The sequence below is a fragment of the Rhinopithecus roxellana genome, chromosome 13, assembly GCF_007565055.1.
Source record: "Rhinopithecus roxellana isolate Shanxi Qingling chromosome 13, ASM756505v1, whole genome shotgun sequence".
NCBI classification, from domain to species: Eukaryota; Metazoa; Chordata; class Mammalia; order Primates; family Cercopithecidae; genus Rhinopithecus; species Rhinopithecus roxellana.
In genome coordinates, this window is record NC_044561.1 from 58,269,930 (window position 1) to 58,285,894 (window position 15,965).

The following is a 15,965-nucleotide window of genomic DNA, read 5'->3' on the forward strand; positions in this document are numbered from 1 at the left end:
CCTCCATCTGGCATCTCCCTCCCCAAAGCTCTGCCCCATCCTAAAATCCCCACTGCAGAAGCTGCCCCTTCCAGAAGGTAGATGGGCATGGGCTCTGCAGCTGTAGGGGTATGGACAGGGCCTCCCTGGGCAGCTTCCTGGGAGCTGCACGATGCATGGGTCACGGGACCCTCCTGGGCAGGTTGAACTGGGAGGTGACAGAGACCTTTCTAAGGTCTCTATGCAGGGTGCTGGGCTCCAGTCACATCGTGCCCTCCCATGAATCCCTGAGGGATGGGAGTGTCTCAGCAGCACCTGCAAGGACCAGCGGGGAGGGGTGAACATCTTTGTTCTGTCCAAGAGCCTTTTTGGAGCATGAGCTCTTGGCATATGCCAGAGAGAGCCATGTTCACTTTCCTTTTATGGCTGAGCTTGAGATGTCTGGATAGAGGGGTCATCAGCCAAGGCACTGATAAGGTCTGCAGGGCTGAGCCTGTAAAGGGCTGAGCCTGGAGTTGGGGGGTACTTCTCCTGCTCAGGCTGGCACTGGGGGTTGGGGTAGGCTGGGTGAGGCTGCCGCTTCTGGCCTGGAAATGTGGAGCCCTGCGCAGTCCTGCCTGTCCCATGGGGTTGCTGGACACAAGAACTGCCAGATGTCACTTGTGTGGGAATCATTTTGCTGTTTGAACGAAGCTGGATTTGTGAGTGTGCTCACCAGCTTGCATGGATGAGGTCTGACCAGGAGACTGACTGTACACCCAGGGTAGAGCTGGGGAGAAGGAGTCCTGGGGAAATAGAGTTAAACAAGGCTAATGTGTCCTCTGAGGAATTCTCAGTGTGACTGGTATAGGTGAGTCTGAGATGGCCAGGTAGCCTGGGTGTGGACACCACCAGGCTAGGACTGCTGTCTGTCTGCTCTGCTCACGTGCCTGTGCAGGGAGGGACTTGGGGGTGGGCCTGGGGAAATTGTGGAAAGTGGGAGTCTGTCCCCAGACACTGTCTCTGAACTGGGGCCAAGATTTAGTCATTTCATATCCTCTCTAGGCAGCGCTTACAGGTGTTGGCCAATATCAGCTGCATTGATTAAAGGAAGAGCTTTCTGACTATTGTCCAAGGCCAGGGCCTGGGTCAGGAGCTCCTCCATGATTGGCTTTGTCTTTTATTTGCTTTGTCAAGGTCAGTTTTTGTTAAGGTAAGTACTTTAACAAAATAATATTCCTTGTCATTATCTGCATGCTGTATACTGCAAATGCTATCAACTTCTTGATCACATAGATATCCATTTTCTGCTTTTTCTGAGGTTTTCTCTGTTTCTGGTATGAAGAATGTATATAACCCAAAGTGAAACATTTTGTCCTTTTTTAGCATCTTGTTCTGTTTGTGGAAGAACTCTACTTCCATATCACCACACACAGGTAATGGCTGAGAGAACTCAAAGTACATGAACTTTTCTTCCCATCGTGTGAGTCCTGAATTGGAGGAATGTATCTTCACCTTTAGCTGGCAGACCACAGACTGAGGCTTGGAAGTTCTGCCACCGAACATTGGAATAGTTTCAAACACTTGTGAAACAACAGTGCCACTGGTCTAATCCAGATGATTCTTTTACAGGTAGCTGTAATAATACACATAGCACCTCTGGGAATAGTTACTCCCTTTTAGTCTCTTGCCCTTACTTCGCCTTAGAAATCTAGGGCCTCTTGTGCTTTGAAAAATTTGCCCCTATGTAATAAATATGCACAAATCATTACACCAGTTTGTCCTTTTCCAGCTTTACGGTGAGTTGCTGCAACATGACTTAGCCATTGGTCAAGATCTTCACAAAAGGTTTGATAAGTTCTAGCTGTAGTGGGTTATGGTCTTCAAAAGGATATTGTGCAACTCTGCAGTTAAATTTTGCGGTGTCATAATGTTTTTCAGCACAAAGATTGTGTGTCTTGTAATGGTTTTTATGCTTTGAATCCAAAAACGTTTCTACATCATCAGTATTGTTCCTGTATGCGCCTTCAAGTCTTTCTGCAGGAAATACCATAGCAATGATGTTTGGATAAATATAGGTTAATTCTAAGTCGAATCCATCCTCTTGATATCTCCTTTTGTTTCTGCTAACGATCTCTTTGATGATGGCTGTCATGTCTGGGAGCCTGTGGCTGAGGAAAAAAGAGGAGAGAGATGGCAGAAGCTGCGGGTGGTGGGTCTTTTTCTGCAGGATGGAAATGGCTCTGGACTTGGCAGTACCTGATGCCCCTTGCTCTACTGCCACTTGGCTCTGGACCACAGCTCAGTAATGGCTGCTGGATGGCAGCTGTCAGGTCTCTGAGCCCAAGCCTGCACAGATACATCCAGATGGCCTGAAGCAACCGAAGAATCACAAAAGAAGTGAAAATGGCTGGTTCCTGCCTTAAATGATGACATTATCTTGTGAAATTCCTTCTCCTGGACAATGAGTCTCAGAAGCTCCCCACCAAGGACCTTGTGACTCCTGCCCCTGCCTGCCAGAGAACAACCCCTTGGATTAATTTTCCATTACCTACACAAATCATATAAAACTGCCCCCCCACCCGTCTCCTTTCGCTGACTCTCTTTTCAGGTTCAGCCCACCTGCACCCAGGTGATTAAAAAGTTTTATTGCTCACACAAAGCCTGTTGGTGGTCTCTTCACAGGAACGCGCGTGACATTTGGTGCCGTGACTCGGACTGGGGGACCTCCCTTGGGAGATCAGTCCCCTGTCCTCTTGTCTTTGCTCCGTGAGAAAGATCCACCTACGATCTGAGGTCCTCAGACCAACCAGCCCAAGGAACATCTCACCAATTTTAAATCGGGTAAGTGGCCTCTTTTTACTCTCTTCTCCAATCTCTCTCACTATTCCTCAACCTCTTTCTCCTTTCAATTTCAGTGCCACCCTTCAATCTCTCTCTTCGCTTAATTTTAGTTCCTTTCCTTTTCTGGTAGAGACAGAGGAGAGGCGTTTTATCCGTGAACCAAAAACTCCTGCGCCGGTCATGGACTCGGGAAGACAGTCTTCCCTTGGTGTTTAATCACTGCGGGGACGCCTGCCTGATTATACCCACATTTTAGAGGTGTCTGAACACCACAGGGATGCCTGCCTTGATCCTTCACCTTGGTAGCAAGCACCACCTCCCCTGGGTGGCAAGCACCACCTCCCCTGGGTGGCAGGTATCACCCATCCCCCACTGTGTCTTTACCCTCTCTTTTCTCTGGGCTTACCTCCTTCAGTGTAGGCAAGCTTCCACCCACCATTCCTCCTCCTTCTCCCTTAGCCTGTGTTCTCAAGAACTTAAACTCTCACCTGACCTAAAACCTAAACGCTAAATGCCTTATCTTCTTCTGCAATACTGCTTGACCCCAACACAAACTCGACAGTGGTTCCAAATAGCCAGAAAATGGCACTTTCGATTTCTCCCTCCTACAAGATCTAGGTAATTCTTGTCATAAAATGGACAAAGGGTCTGAGTTGCCTGACGTCCAGGTATTCTTTTACACATTGGTCCTTTCCTAATCTCTGCTCCCATGCAACTCATGCCAAATCCTTCTTCTGTCTCTCCTATCTGTTCCTTCAGTCTGCATCCCAAGCTCTGAGTCCTTTGAATCCTGCTTTTCTATGGACACGTCTGACCTCTCCCCTCCTCCTCAGGCTGCTTCTTGCCAGGCCGAACCAGGTCCCAGTTCTTTCCCAGCCTCCACTCCCCCACCCTGTAATCTTTTTTATCACCTCCTCTCCTCACACCCCGTCTGGCTTACAGTTTCATTCCGCAAGTAGCCCTCCCCAACCTGCCCAACAATTTCCTCTTAAGGGGGTGGCTGGAGCTGAAGGCACAGTCAAGGTTAATGCTCCTTTTTCTTTATCTGACCTCTCCTAAATCATTTAGGGTTTAGGCTCTTTTTCATCAAATATAAAACCCCAGCCCAGTTCATGGCCCGTTTGGCAACAGCCCTTAAATACTTTACCTAGACCCAGAGAGGCCAGAAGGCCGTCTCATTCTCAATATGCATTTTTATTATCCAATCCACTCCCGATATTTGAAAAAAAACTCCAAAAATTAGATTCCAGCCCTCAAACCCCACAAGAGGACTTAGTTAACCTCGCCTTCAAGGTGTACAATAATAGAAAAGAGTTGGAATTACTTGCCTTCACTGTGAGACAAACCCCAGCCACATCTCCAGCACACAAGAACTTCAAAACGCCTTAGCCACAGTGGTCAGGCAGTCCTTCAGGACCTCCTCCCCCAGGATCTTGCTTCAAGTGCTGGAAATCTGGCCACTGCACCAAGGAATGCCCACAGCCCGGGATTCCTCCTAAGCCATGTCCCTTCTGTGTGGGACCCCACTGGAAATTGGACTGTCCAACTTGCCCGGCAGCCACTCACAGAGCCCCTTGAACTCTGGCCCAAGGCTCTCTGACTGACTCCTTCCCAGATTTTCTCAGCTTAGCGGCTGAAGACTGATGCTACCCAGTCGCCTCGGAAGCCTCCTGGACCTTCACAGATGCTTTGGGTAACTTACAGTGGAGGGTAAGTCTGTCCCCTTCTTAATCAGTATGGAGGCTATCCACTCCACCTCACCTTCCTTTCAACAGCCTGTTTCTCTGGCCTCCATAACTGTTTTGGGTATTGACGACCAGGCTTCTAAACCTCTTAAAACTCCCCAACTCTGGTGCCAACTTGGACAATATTCTTTTATGCACTCCTTTTTAGTTATTCCTACCTGCCCAGTTCTGTTATTAGGTCAAGGCATTTTAACTAAATTATCTGCTTCCCTGACACTTCCTAGACTACAGCCACAGCTCATTGCTGCCTTTTTCCCCACCCAAGCAGTTTCTCAGGCTCTTGGTATTCAGTGGAAGCTTCATACCCCTTACCATCCTCAGTCTTCAGGAAAGGTAGAACGGACTAATGGTCTTTTAAAGACACATCTCACCAAGCTCAGCCTCCAACTTAAAAAGGACTGGATAGTACTTTTACCTCTTGCCCTTCTCAGAATTAGAGCCTGTTCTCAAAATGCTACAGGGTACAGTCCACTTGAACTTTTATATGGATGCACTTTCTTGCTTGGCCCCAACCTTATCCCAGACACCATCCCTCTAGGTGACTATCTTCCAGTCCTCCAGCAGGCTAGACAGGAAATTTGCCAGGCTGCTAATCTTCTCTTGGACGATCAGTTCTTATTAAGAATCTGACCCCTCGGCCAGGCGCGGTGGCTCGAGCCTGTAATCCCAGCACTTTGGGAGGCCGAGATGGGCGGATCGCGAGGTCAGGCGATCGAGACCATCCTGGCTAACACGGTGAAACCCCATCTCTACTAAAAAATACAAAAAACTAGCCGGGCGAGGTGGCGGGCGCCTGTGGTCCCAGGTGCTCGGGAGGCTGAGGCAGGAGAATGGCGTAAACCCGGGAGGTGGAGCTTGCAGTGAGCTGAGATCCGGCCACTACACTCCAGCCTGGGCGACAGAGCGGGACCCCCGTCTCAAAAAAAAAAAAAATCTGACCCCTCAAACTCTACAACCTCAATGAACCGGACCCTACTTAGTCATTTATAGTACCCCAACTGCCGTCTGCTTGTAGGACCCTCCCCATTGGGTTCACCATTCCAGAATAAAGCTGTGTCTGTCAGCCAGCCAGCCTGATCTCTCTTCTTCCTGGAAGTCATAAGTACTCACCCCTGCTTCTCTTAAACTCATCTACATTTCTGAAGAACAGCTGTCACACTTATGAGCCTAACACATCCTTTCATTTTGTTAGGTCTATTCTTCTTTACCCTACTCTTTGCAACCCCCACTACTTGGAGTGCATCCCAAAAACTTTTCATCCCTGCTATCTTCTATCTAGTCATACTCCTATTCTTTGTTCTCCCTATCCATAAATGGTGCCCTTGTCTACACTGCTGGCTTATACTTTTTCTCCAGACCATCATAGCTGGTCCTGGTCTCATCCCCTAACTGCCACTCTTAACTCCCTCTTGGAGTGGATAGATGACCTTTGCTGGGAAGGCACGCTCCAATTCTTTCACCCACTTTACATTTCCAGTTTTGCCTTACACAAGGTCTCTTCTTCCTCTGTGGCTCCTCCACCTACACGTGTCTACCCGTTAATTGGACAGGCACATATACACTAGTTTTCCTTACCCCCAAAATTCAATTTGCAAATAGGACCGAACAGGTTTCTGTTCCCCTCGTGACACCACCACTTCACTACTATTTTGTTTTGTTTTTCTTATTATTAATATAAGAAGACAATAATAGGCCTTGACTGACTTACTGCTGAAAAAGGAGGACTCTGTGTGTGTGTGTGTATATCTATCTATCTATATATATATATATTTTTTTGAGATAGAGTCTCACTCTGTCGCCCAAGCTGGAGTATAGTGGTGCTGTCTTGGCTCACTGCAAGCTCCCCCTCCTAGGTTCACGCCATTCTCCTGCCTCAGCCTCCCAAGTAGCTGAAACTACAGGTGCCCACTACCATGCCCGGCTAATTTTTTGTATTTTTAGTAGAGATGGGGTTTCACTGTGTTAACCAGGATGGTCTCGATCTCCTGACCTTGTGATCCACCCGCCTCAGCCTCCCAGAGTGCTGGGATTATAGGCATGAGCCACCGCACCTGGCCAGGACTCTGTATGTTTTTAAATGAAGAGTGGTGTTTCTACCAAAACCAATCTGGCCTGGTACGTGACAACATAAAAAAAACTCAAGGATAAAGCACAAAAACTCACCAACCAAGCAAATAATTATGCTGAAACCCTTTGGACACTCTCTAATTGGATGTTCTGGGTCCCCCCAATTCTTAGCCCTTTAATACCTATTTTTCTCCTCCTCTTACTTGGCCCTGTGTTTTCCCTTTAGTTTCTCAATTCGTACAAAACTGCACCCAGGCCATCACCAATCATTCTATGCAAAAAATGCTCCTTTTAACAACCCCACAAGATTACCCTTTACCCCAAAATCTTTCTTCAGTTTAATCTCTCACACTCTAGGTTCTCATGCCACCCCTAATCCCACTCAAAGCAGCCCTGAGAAACATCGCCCATTATCTCTCCATATCACCCCCCAAAATTTTCACTGCCCCAACATTTCACCACTAATTGGTTTGATTTTTCTTACTAATATAAGAAGTCAGGAATGTCAGGCCTCTGAGCCCAAGCCTGCACAGATACATCCAGATGGTCTGAAGCAACTGAAGAATCACACAAGAAGTGAAAATGGCCGGTTCCTGCCTTAACTGATGACATTATCTCGTGAAATTCCTTCTCCTGGACAATGAGTCTCAGAAGCTCCCCACCAAGCACCTTGGGACCCCCCACCTCTGCCCACCAGAGAACAACCCCTTTGACTGTCATTGTCCACTACCTACACAAGTCCTATAAAACTGCCCCACTCCTATCTCCCTTCGCTGACTCTCTCTTGGGCTCAGCCCACCTGCACCCAGGTGAATAAAAAGCTTTATTGTTCACACAAAGTCTGTGGTGGTCTCTTCACACAGACGCATGTGACAGCAGCGACTGGTCCTGCTTCTCCTCAGCAGCCAGACTGGCAGCAGCAGCAGTAGCAGCAGCAGTGGAATGGGGAGAAGAGGAATAATCCTCAGAACGGCTGTCTCCACCAGCGGTCTCCGGAGCCCAGGACACGGGGGGTGCGGTGGGAGGTTTAAAACTGGCCTGGGTCCCTGGATGTGCTGCTGCTGCCACTGTTACCATGTTGGAGGCAGTAGAAGGGGAGAGACCGACTCTGGTGTTCCCAGCCCTGGAAATAGTGACAGGAGACTCAGACCCCCTCCCTGGAGCTGCAGCCGCCTCAGCCACCACTATGCCTCAGCTGGCTCCTGCTTAAGCCCATGGCTTCCACCTTCCTTTTCAGGAGAAGCTGAGGAAGAGGCTGCAGGGTTAGAAAAGACCGTGTCCAAGCCAGGCAGTTGCAACTGGACAGTGGCAGGGGGCATTGAGCTGGGATGTCCACTCGACCCCTGACTGTGGATGGGCCAGAGGGCTCAGGTGCTGTGGGAGCTGGCCAGGGAAGGTGCACTTGGAACATACTGTTTTGTCTTCTGCTGCCCCAAAGTCTCCTCAACTTGTAATTTGAAAATAGAAGTGTTGCTGACTTAATTTCTGAGAAAGCACCAAGTAATGGGATTTGTGGATGGACTTGAAGAGCCAAGAAATCAATAGTGGCTGCCTCTCGACCTGGAGAATTATGGAGCCCATGAATTCTCTAGGCCTCAGCTTCGGTCCCCAGGCTCTGAGCACAAAGAGAGGTGGGCCTGGTGGGTGGTGCAGAGCTTTGCCTTGCACCTCATGGCTGGCTCAGCCTGCCCTCCTGGGCCCTCCCATGCTTCCTGCCATCTCTGTGAGGGGAGCTCCCAGCCTCTGCTTAGAATACCTGGGCAGCGTGATCAGACCTTGGGTCCCCTGCACCATCACCCCATTCCAGGCTGGGAAGCTTGAGGACCCAGGCAGGGCCCCAGTGTGCCACAGGGCTTGGCCACTGTGCAACTGCACTGCAGCTCTGGCCTCTGGACAGGCCTTGCCCACCAACCTCTGCCCTCTGCCCTGTGTCCTCCACCCTGGCTGTGCATGGGGGGTGGGGGTTGGGCAGGCACATGGTAGAGTGCCAGTGGAGCCCTGGCAGGTTCTCTTTACCCCTGTGCCAGCCGCCCCAGGGAGCACCAGGGATTGAATGAGTAACTGCCACGTTTATTAAAAAAAAAATTTGGTGACTAACAGAAGTGCTGTTTCTATACATAGAAAAGTTTAAAATAAAAAGCAAAACAGTTTTCAAAGGCACCATGGCATTAATTATTCATTTCTTGCTAATGAAAACATGGCTTTGTAGACGCGGCCTCCCCTTCCTCCAGGGAAAGCCTGGCCTGAAGAGCAGGGGAGCTGGTGACACCTGAATAAAATGGGGGTGGCTGTGATATCCTCCATGGCTATTTAGGGAGCACCCACTGTGTGCCAGGCTCAGCTGACCTGGGGGAGTGCACAGTGGGCACTGGTCACCAGGCAGAAACAGGGCAGTCAATGTCCCTCCAGTCAGGCCTGCAGAATGGGTTGGGGTCTGACCTAGAGGAGGGAGGGGGCAGCAGGAGGGGTTGGCTGGGCAGCAGAGCCACCTCTTGGAGGAGAGAGATGGGGACAGAGGCCACCCTGGCCAATGGCAGAGGACAGTGGCTACACGTCTGGGCACCCAGGCCAGAGGCCTGGTAAACCCCCACAGGGTGGTTGGGTGAGGCCCTATTCTAAGTCATCTGATGACCCTCTCAGATGCTGCTGGATCCCAGAGGGGGAGAGGGAGCCTGCAGGCCTTGCATGGAGCCCAGGCGTGCCATGCCCGACTCCTAATGTGCCCACCAGGCAGAACCAGCCACGTGGTGATGCCACACCAGAAAGGGCCAGCCTGCCGGGCAGATGGGAGCAACATGGGAAGCAGCGGCAGGAACTTCTACTCCCTCTGCCTCCACCTCCCCAGCAGACCGTATGTACACTGACCAGCCGTGTGCAGCAGGGAAATTGGCCCCAGGCCTAGGGCACCCAAGCCCACTCTAGGCATTGCTGTACAAAAAAAGGTGGGTCTAGGGCCCTGTGGACTGAGCCCCTCCTCCTGCAGTTACCCGGGGCAACCCCAAGCTCTGTGGGAAGGCCTGGAGCATTTGTTTGTTTTCTCTGTCACCCAGGCTGGAGTGCAGTGGCACCATCTCTGCTCACCGCAAGCTCCGCCTCCCGGGTTCACGCCATCTCCTGCCTTAGCCTCCGTTGTAGCTGGGACCACAGGCACCTGCCACTATGCCTGGCTTTTTTTTTTTTTTTTTTTTTTTTTTTTTTAAGTAGAGGCGGGGTTTTGCTGTGTTAACCAGTATGGTCTGATCTCCTGACCTCAGGATCCCCCACCTAGGCCTCCCAAAGTGCTGGAATTACAGGCGTGAGCCACTGCGCCCTGCCTCATTTGTTCTTTTGTTACTCATTCGTTTATTCACAAATGTCCCGGAGCTGGCCAGCTGGTTTCCTGGTTAGAGGGGATGTTGATCCCATCAGTTGCCTGCCTGGCCAGGGGGTCTGGGAGGCCCAGAGGAAGCGTCTCTGAGCTGCCTGGGTGCAGATGGTATCCAAGGTGACAGCTCCTGGGGGGAGGGAAATGAGTTGTGCCCTGAGGTGGTGAAGTGGAACCCCAGCAGGGGCCTTTGAAGCCCTGGCAGCCCCTTGGGCAGGTTAGGGAGTGGGAAAAGGCTGCAAGGAAAGGCGCGCCGGGGGGGCAGCCGGAGGGTAAGGCTCCATCTCTGCTGGGCGGCTCCCTCCTGGTTAGCAAGGGCTCTGGTGTCCTAGCACCTGTGCTGGCTCCTGGGATGTGGAGTGGAACCTGCATCCCCGCTGCCCATGTGGGAGGGCCCGGGTGGCTGGGCTTGTGTGCCAGAGACCCGACAAAGCTGGACAGAGCCTGGCGGGACCTGGCCCTGCGATGGCCAGGCTGGGTGTATTCAGAAGGCCTGGGAGGAACCAGCCTGGATACCTCCACCTGATTTCAGCCTGGGAGTGGATGAGGGGAGGCAGCGGGCCTGCGCTGAGCCGCCGCCCACAATGGCCTCCCCTGCTAGTGGGCCTGACCTCACTGGAAGCATTCCTCAGCCTGGTATGATTTCCTGTCTTCACCGAGCCCGCAGGGCCAGCCAGGTGCAGGAGTTGAGCGGCGGTCAGGCCCAGAGATTATTTTCGTTTGTTGGTGCAGGGGCCTAGCAGACCCAAATCTCTTAGAGCTGGGGGTTCTCATCTCACCTGTCACTCCATGGCTCCCTTTGGTGGTTTTTTGTCTGGCGTGGGTGCTGGGCCCGCCCTGTGCTGTGGGCAGCTCTCCAGCCTAGAGCCTACCCGTGACCCTGGGTCTATCCTCAGGGCCCCTTTCAGAGCTGGAGCAACTGGGACACAATTGCTGAGCTCAGCCTGTGTCAGGTGCACAAGTGACCTCGCTTGGGAGACAGTGCAGCGGCAGTGGGCCCAGAGAGGGCTCTTCAGCTCCCAGTCACACAGCCAGGCCGGGAGAGGTGCACACTCTGGTACCTGATTCCCCATCAGCACTGGGTGGGCTGAGGATTGGGGTGGGGACCCAGGGTTGGGGAGAGGAAGGAACAGGGTACAGGAGGAGAGCCAGGGACCAGAGGGCATCATGGAGATGAAGGGGCAGGGAAGCCCAGGAGGGCACACACCATGGCACAGAAGGCAGACACAGACATACATGCCCATATGGCAGCATGCTCACACACACGCGCACACACAGGCTCACATGGGCAGCATGCTCACACACACGGGCAGCATGCTCACACACACATGGGCAGCATGCTCACACACACGGGCAGCATGCTCACACACGTGCACACATGGACAGCACACAGGCACACATGACAAACACGCTCACATGCATACATGAACAGCACACATGCACAGCAGCACACGCAGGACATGCACACATGGACAGCACACATGCACACGTGAGCAGCAGACATGCATGCATACACATGAGCAGCATACACACATGCACACATGAGCAGCACATACACAAGCACACGTGTGCACATGACAGCACATACACATGCACACGTGGGCCACACATTCTCACGCACACATGCATGCACGTGGGAAGCATGCTCACACACACGCACATGTGGGCAGCACGTTCACACATGTACATATGTGCATACCTGGGCAGCATGCTCACATACACACCCATGTGGGCAGCACGCACACACATGCACACCTGGACAGCATGCTCACACACACATGTGCAGCACACATACACGAGGCAGCATACTCACAGACACACATGCACACACACGGGACACTCAGAACAAGCCATGGGGCCTGTGGTGAGGACAGTGGGGGCACCGGGCAGGCAAAGCGGCTGCTGTAGAAATAATTAGTCCCTGGTAGACCTAGCTCATCTTCTCCAAAGCCAAAGGGTGGCTGCCAGCCCTTAGCTCAGGGGAAGGGCTCTGAGGCCCTTCCCCCTCCTTGCAGTGGTTCCTGGGACCTGCAGGGAGCAGGCCAAGCAGGGGCCATAGGGTGCGGGACTCTGCCATGTGATCCCTGAGGCTGGGCCTGGCCGGGCATGCCTAGGCCCCTGTAAACCCCACATGTCCCCAGGTCCCCCAGCACAGCAGCAGTGCGGGGAGTGGAGACGTGAAGATGGGGAAGAAGGAGGCTGGAGGTGCAGGGCCACCCTGTGTTCTCATTGGAGTGGAGGTAGGAACACTCCAGGCCTGGTTGGGGCCCTGTGAGAGTGTCAGGAACCCCAGGCCAGGCCTGGGTCGGATCCATCACTCCCTGGAGGAGGCAGCTGAGTCCAGGGATGCCAGACAGGCTGGTCCCAGGTCGCCAAGCTGACCGGGCCTCAGGCATATGGGCATCCACAGTTGTCTGGGGTCAGGCTGAGGGGCAGCTAGCAGGGTGCAGGAACTCCCAGGCCCTCAGCTTGCAGCACAGAAGAGAGTAACTGCTCTGCTGTTAAAACAGTTTATTTTGCTCTTCAAAACGCTAACAGCTGTTTACAGTCAGCGTGTGGGAGCTGCCCCCTGGATGATGGATTCTGCTGATCCAGTCCTCCCTTGCCTTCCGGCGAGGACGGGTCATCCCAGGCTTTGGGTCAGGATGGGCAGAGCAGACCACTGGGGGCCGGGCCATGATGTTCCCGGCCACTCCACGTCCCCTTGGCTGCTGTCCTGTGTGCTGTCCTGGTTGCTGCCGTGGGAGAGAGCAAGGAAGAGCCGCCCTCTGAGGCTGATACGAGGTGGCACAGTAATGAGAGGGGGTGAGGAGGAAGGACCACTGTGGGAGGCATGGGGTGCAGTGGGAAGGTCAGGGAGGCCTTCTGAGAAGCCTGGCAGGAAGCGCTGTCCAGGGCCTGGAGAGTGTGCATAGCAGGGGACAGGGTGGGGGCAGCCAGCAAGGGCAAAGCCCAGTGGGTGTGGCGATGCCCTGGGGGATGGGCCCCAACGCCCCTAAACTGGTCCAGCTCTCTAGACCAGACTAGTGTGCAATGTGGAGGCTGAGCAACATTCCCCCTCAACTGTATACATATACAGTAGGCACTCAACAGACTCTTGCTGGGTCCCACAATAGCCCTAGACAGAGGACCAAGGCCTGGGCTGGGCGCACTCTGGGCTCCTGTGAGCCCCTGGCAGCCCTGAGCTGGTTTCTGAGTGCAGAGTGAGGGGCTGTCAAGGGTGGAACCTAGGCATGCAAAGGCCTGGAGGCCAGCACAGGGGCAGGGCACCTGCGACCTCGGGACACCGCCAAGGTCCAAAGCCACCTGCTGGTTCCCAGCTGCCTGGCATGGGACCCTGTCGAGGGGGTGGCCAGATGGGGCAGCCCCTTGTCTCCCTGGAACCTGTACCCTCGGAGGCCCAGGATCCCTGGGGGAGGTTCCAGGGCTGGGGAGATGGCCCCTGGGGCAGGGCAGGGACAGACGGGCTGATTCTGTCTAGGATGGGGGGCACACAAAGACTTCCTGAGGGGCACTTCAAGGCCACAGCATTCTATGTGGGACAGGGACATCAGTCAGAGGCGCCCTATGGAGATCCCCAGGTCCAGCGCCTGGTACTGTGTCTGAGAAGACAGTTGTTCCCTTGCAGGCCGCCAAGGCACCTCACAGTCCTGGCCTGAGTCATTGTGGGGTCCTGGGGGAGGAGGGTCCTTTGGGAGGACACTAAGCCTGGACTTTGGGGGGTCCCAGAGCCCCCGGATGCTTGGGGCCTCAAGGCCCAACTTTCAGCCAAACAAAAGCTGGGGGCACAGGTGGGGGATCCCCCTCCGGGGAGGATGCAGAAGCCAAGTCAGGCTTGACCGAAGCTCCTTACCTGATCTGGTGTCTTCCTGTGCAATGGCACGAGAGTCTCACGACACAGCTGGTCTGTGTGACACCCCCTGAGACACCCGGGGAATGTTCCCAATGACCACTGCTGCGCCACTGCCCGACCATGTCGCGGATGCCCCTGCCAGGACTCAGGCAAAACCCAGCTGGCCCTGGCGCGGCCACCCAACAGCCCTGCAGGGCCCAGTGCTGGACCAGGGCCTTGTCTCCAGCCTCTCCCTCATGGGACTTCGGTGCCTTTGGGGACCCTTGAGGGCCTTGCTGCACCTTCCCACCCACTCATCTCTGAATTCAGTCCTAGTGTGAACGCTCACCCCGGGCTGAGCCAGCCCCTCCAGCCACGTTCTGCAACTTGAGGAAGGAACTGCCTTTTGCAGCTGGGATCTTCCCAGGCTTCAGCAGCAACCTTCAATTATAATGCCAAGCAGCTGGCGAATAACACAGCATGCAGCACCCAAGAGCCCGGGTGAGACCTAAGTGGGGCTGGGCTATGAGATCTCTGACTTCTGGGCCCTTCTCACAATAGACCCTCCTGGCCACTCTCCCCCACAGCCCTGGTTGCTGCACTGGGTGCAGGAGTCCACAGCCAGGTCAGCTGCTGCCAGGGTAGAAGGTCGGGACTGCAGACCCTGCCCAAGCCTGGGGTCAGCCTTCCTGGCAGCAGCACCATTTGCTGCTCGGGATCAGCCAGACCAGCTCCCTGCAGATGGGAGGGCTGTGAGGTGAGCACCAGCGAGCCCCTGGAAGTGCCAGAAAATGCCAGTGTGGGCACCAGGGGGCTTCCTTGGGCTGGCACGTCAGGGGAAGCCCACTGGGGCTGCTCAGTGCCCACAATGGGAACTCAAGTCCCAGGAGCTGGGGTCTCACCACACGGTACTGCCCCAGGAGCTGCACCCCAGTGAGGGTCACTGGCTGGCTGAGGTGGGGGATCACTGAGGTCAGGAGTTTGAGACCAGCCTGGCTAACATAGTGAAACCCTGTCTCTACTAAAAATACAAACATTAGCTGGGTGAGGTGGCAGGTGCCTGTAATCCCAGCTACTCAGGAGACTGAGGCAGGAGAATTGCATGAACCTGGGCAGAGGAGGGTGCAGTGAGCCGAGATCGCACCACTGCGCTCCAGCGTGGGCAAGAGAGTGAGACTCCATCTCGAAAAAAAAAAACTGGGATGATCATATGCCAAAATGTTCACAGTGATCATTCTTTGCTGATGGAATTATGGTGGCTTTATGTCTTCACATGAGTTTGTATTTTCCACATTTTATACAATGACTATGAGTTTAATAATTGGAAAAACATGTAGAGGCTGGGTGCGGTGGCTCACACCTGTAATCCCAACACTTTGGGAGGCCAACGTGGGTGGATCATGAGGTCAGGAGTTCGAGAACAGCCTGGCTAACATGGTGAAACCCCGTCTCTACCAAAAATACAAAAATTAGCCAGACGTGGTGGCAGGTGCCTGTAGTCCCAGCTACTTGGGAGACTGACGCAGGAGAGTTGCTTGAACCCAGGAGGTGGAGGCTGCAGTGAGCTGAGATCACACCGCTGCACTCCAGCCTGGGAAACAGAGCGATACTCGATCTCAAAAAAAAAAAAAAGAAAAGAAAAGAAAATGAAAGGAAAGGAAAGAAGAAAAAAATGTAAGGACTCCAGATAATTCATAGATCAGCTTCATTTTGCCGAAAGTGAGCTGGCATTAATGTGCTATAAAGTACAAAGCAGGCAGGGCACGGTGGCTCATACCTGTGATCCCAGCACTTCGGGAGGCCAAGATGGGTGGATCACCTGAGGTCAGGAGTTTGAGACCAGCCTAGCCAACATGGTGAAACCCCACCTCTACTAAAAATAGAAAAATTAGCCAGGTGTGGTGGCGGGCACCCGTAGTCCCAGCTACTCAGGGGGCTGAGCGGGGAGAATCACTTGAATCCTGGAGGCAGAGGTTGCAGTGAGTCAAGACTGTAACACTGCACTCCAGCCTGGGCAACAGAGTGAGACTGTGTTTTTTAAAAAATTATATATAGATACAGGTATAGATATAGATATATTCACTTTATGCAGCCTCATTACAGCAAACTAATCTAAAAAAAACAGTCATATATCAGAAAGCAGTAACTTTTTATC

General features: G+C 53.2%; 1 pseudogene; it reads right to left on the reverse strand.

Moving 5' to 3' along the window:
* Window positions 1–1,637: 1,637 nt before the first annotated feature.
* LOC104679459 lies at window positions 1,638–2,165 on the reverse strand (annotated as a pseudogene).
* Between the last annotated feature and the right edge of the window lie 13,800 nt (window positions 2,166–15,965).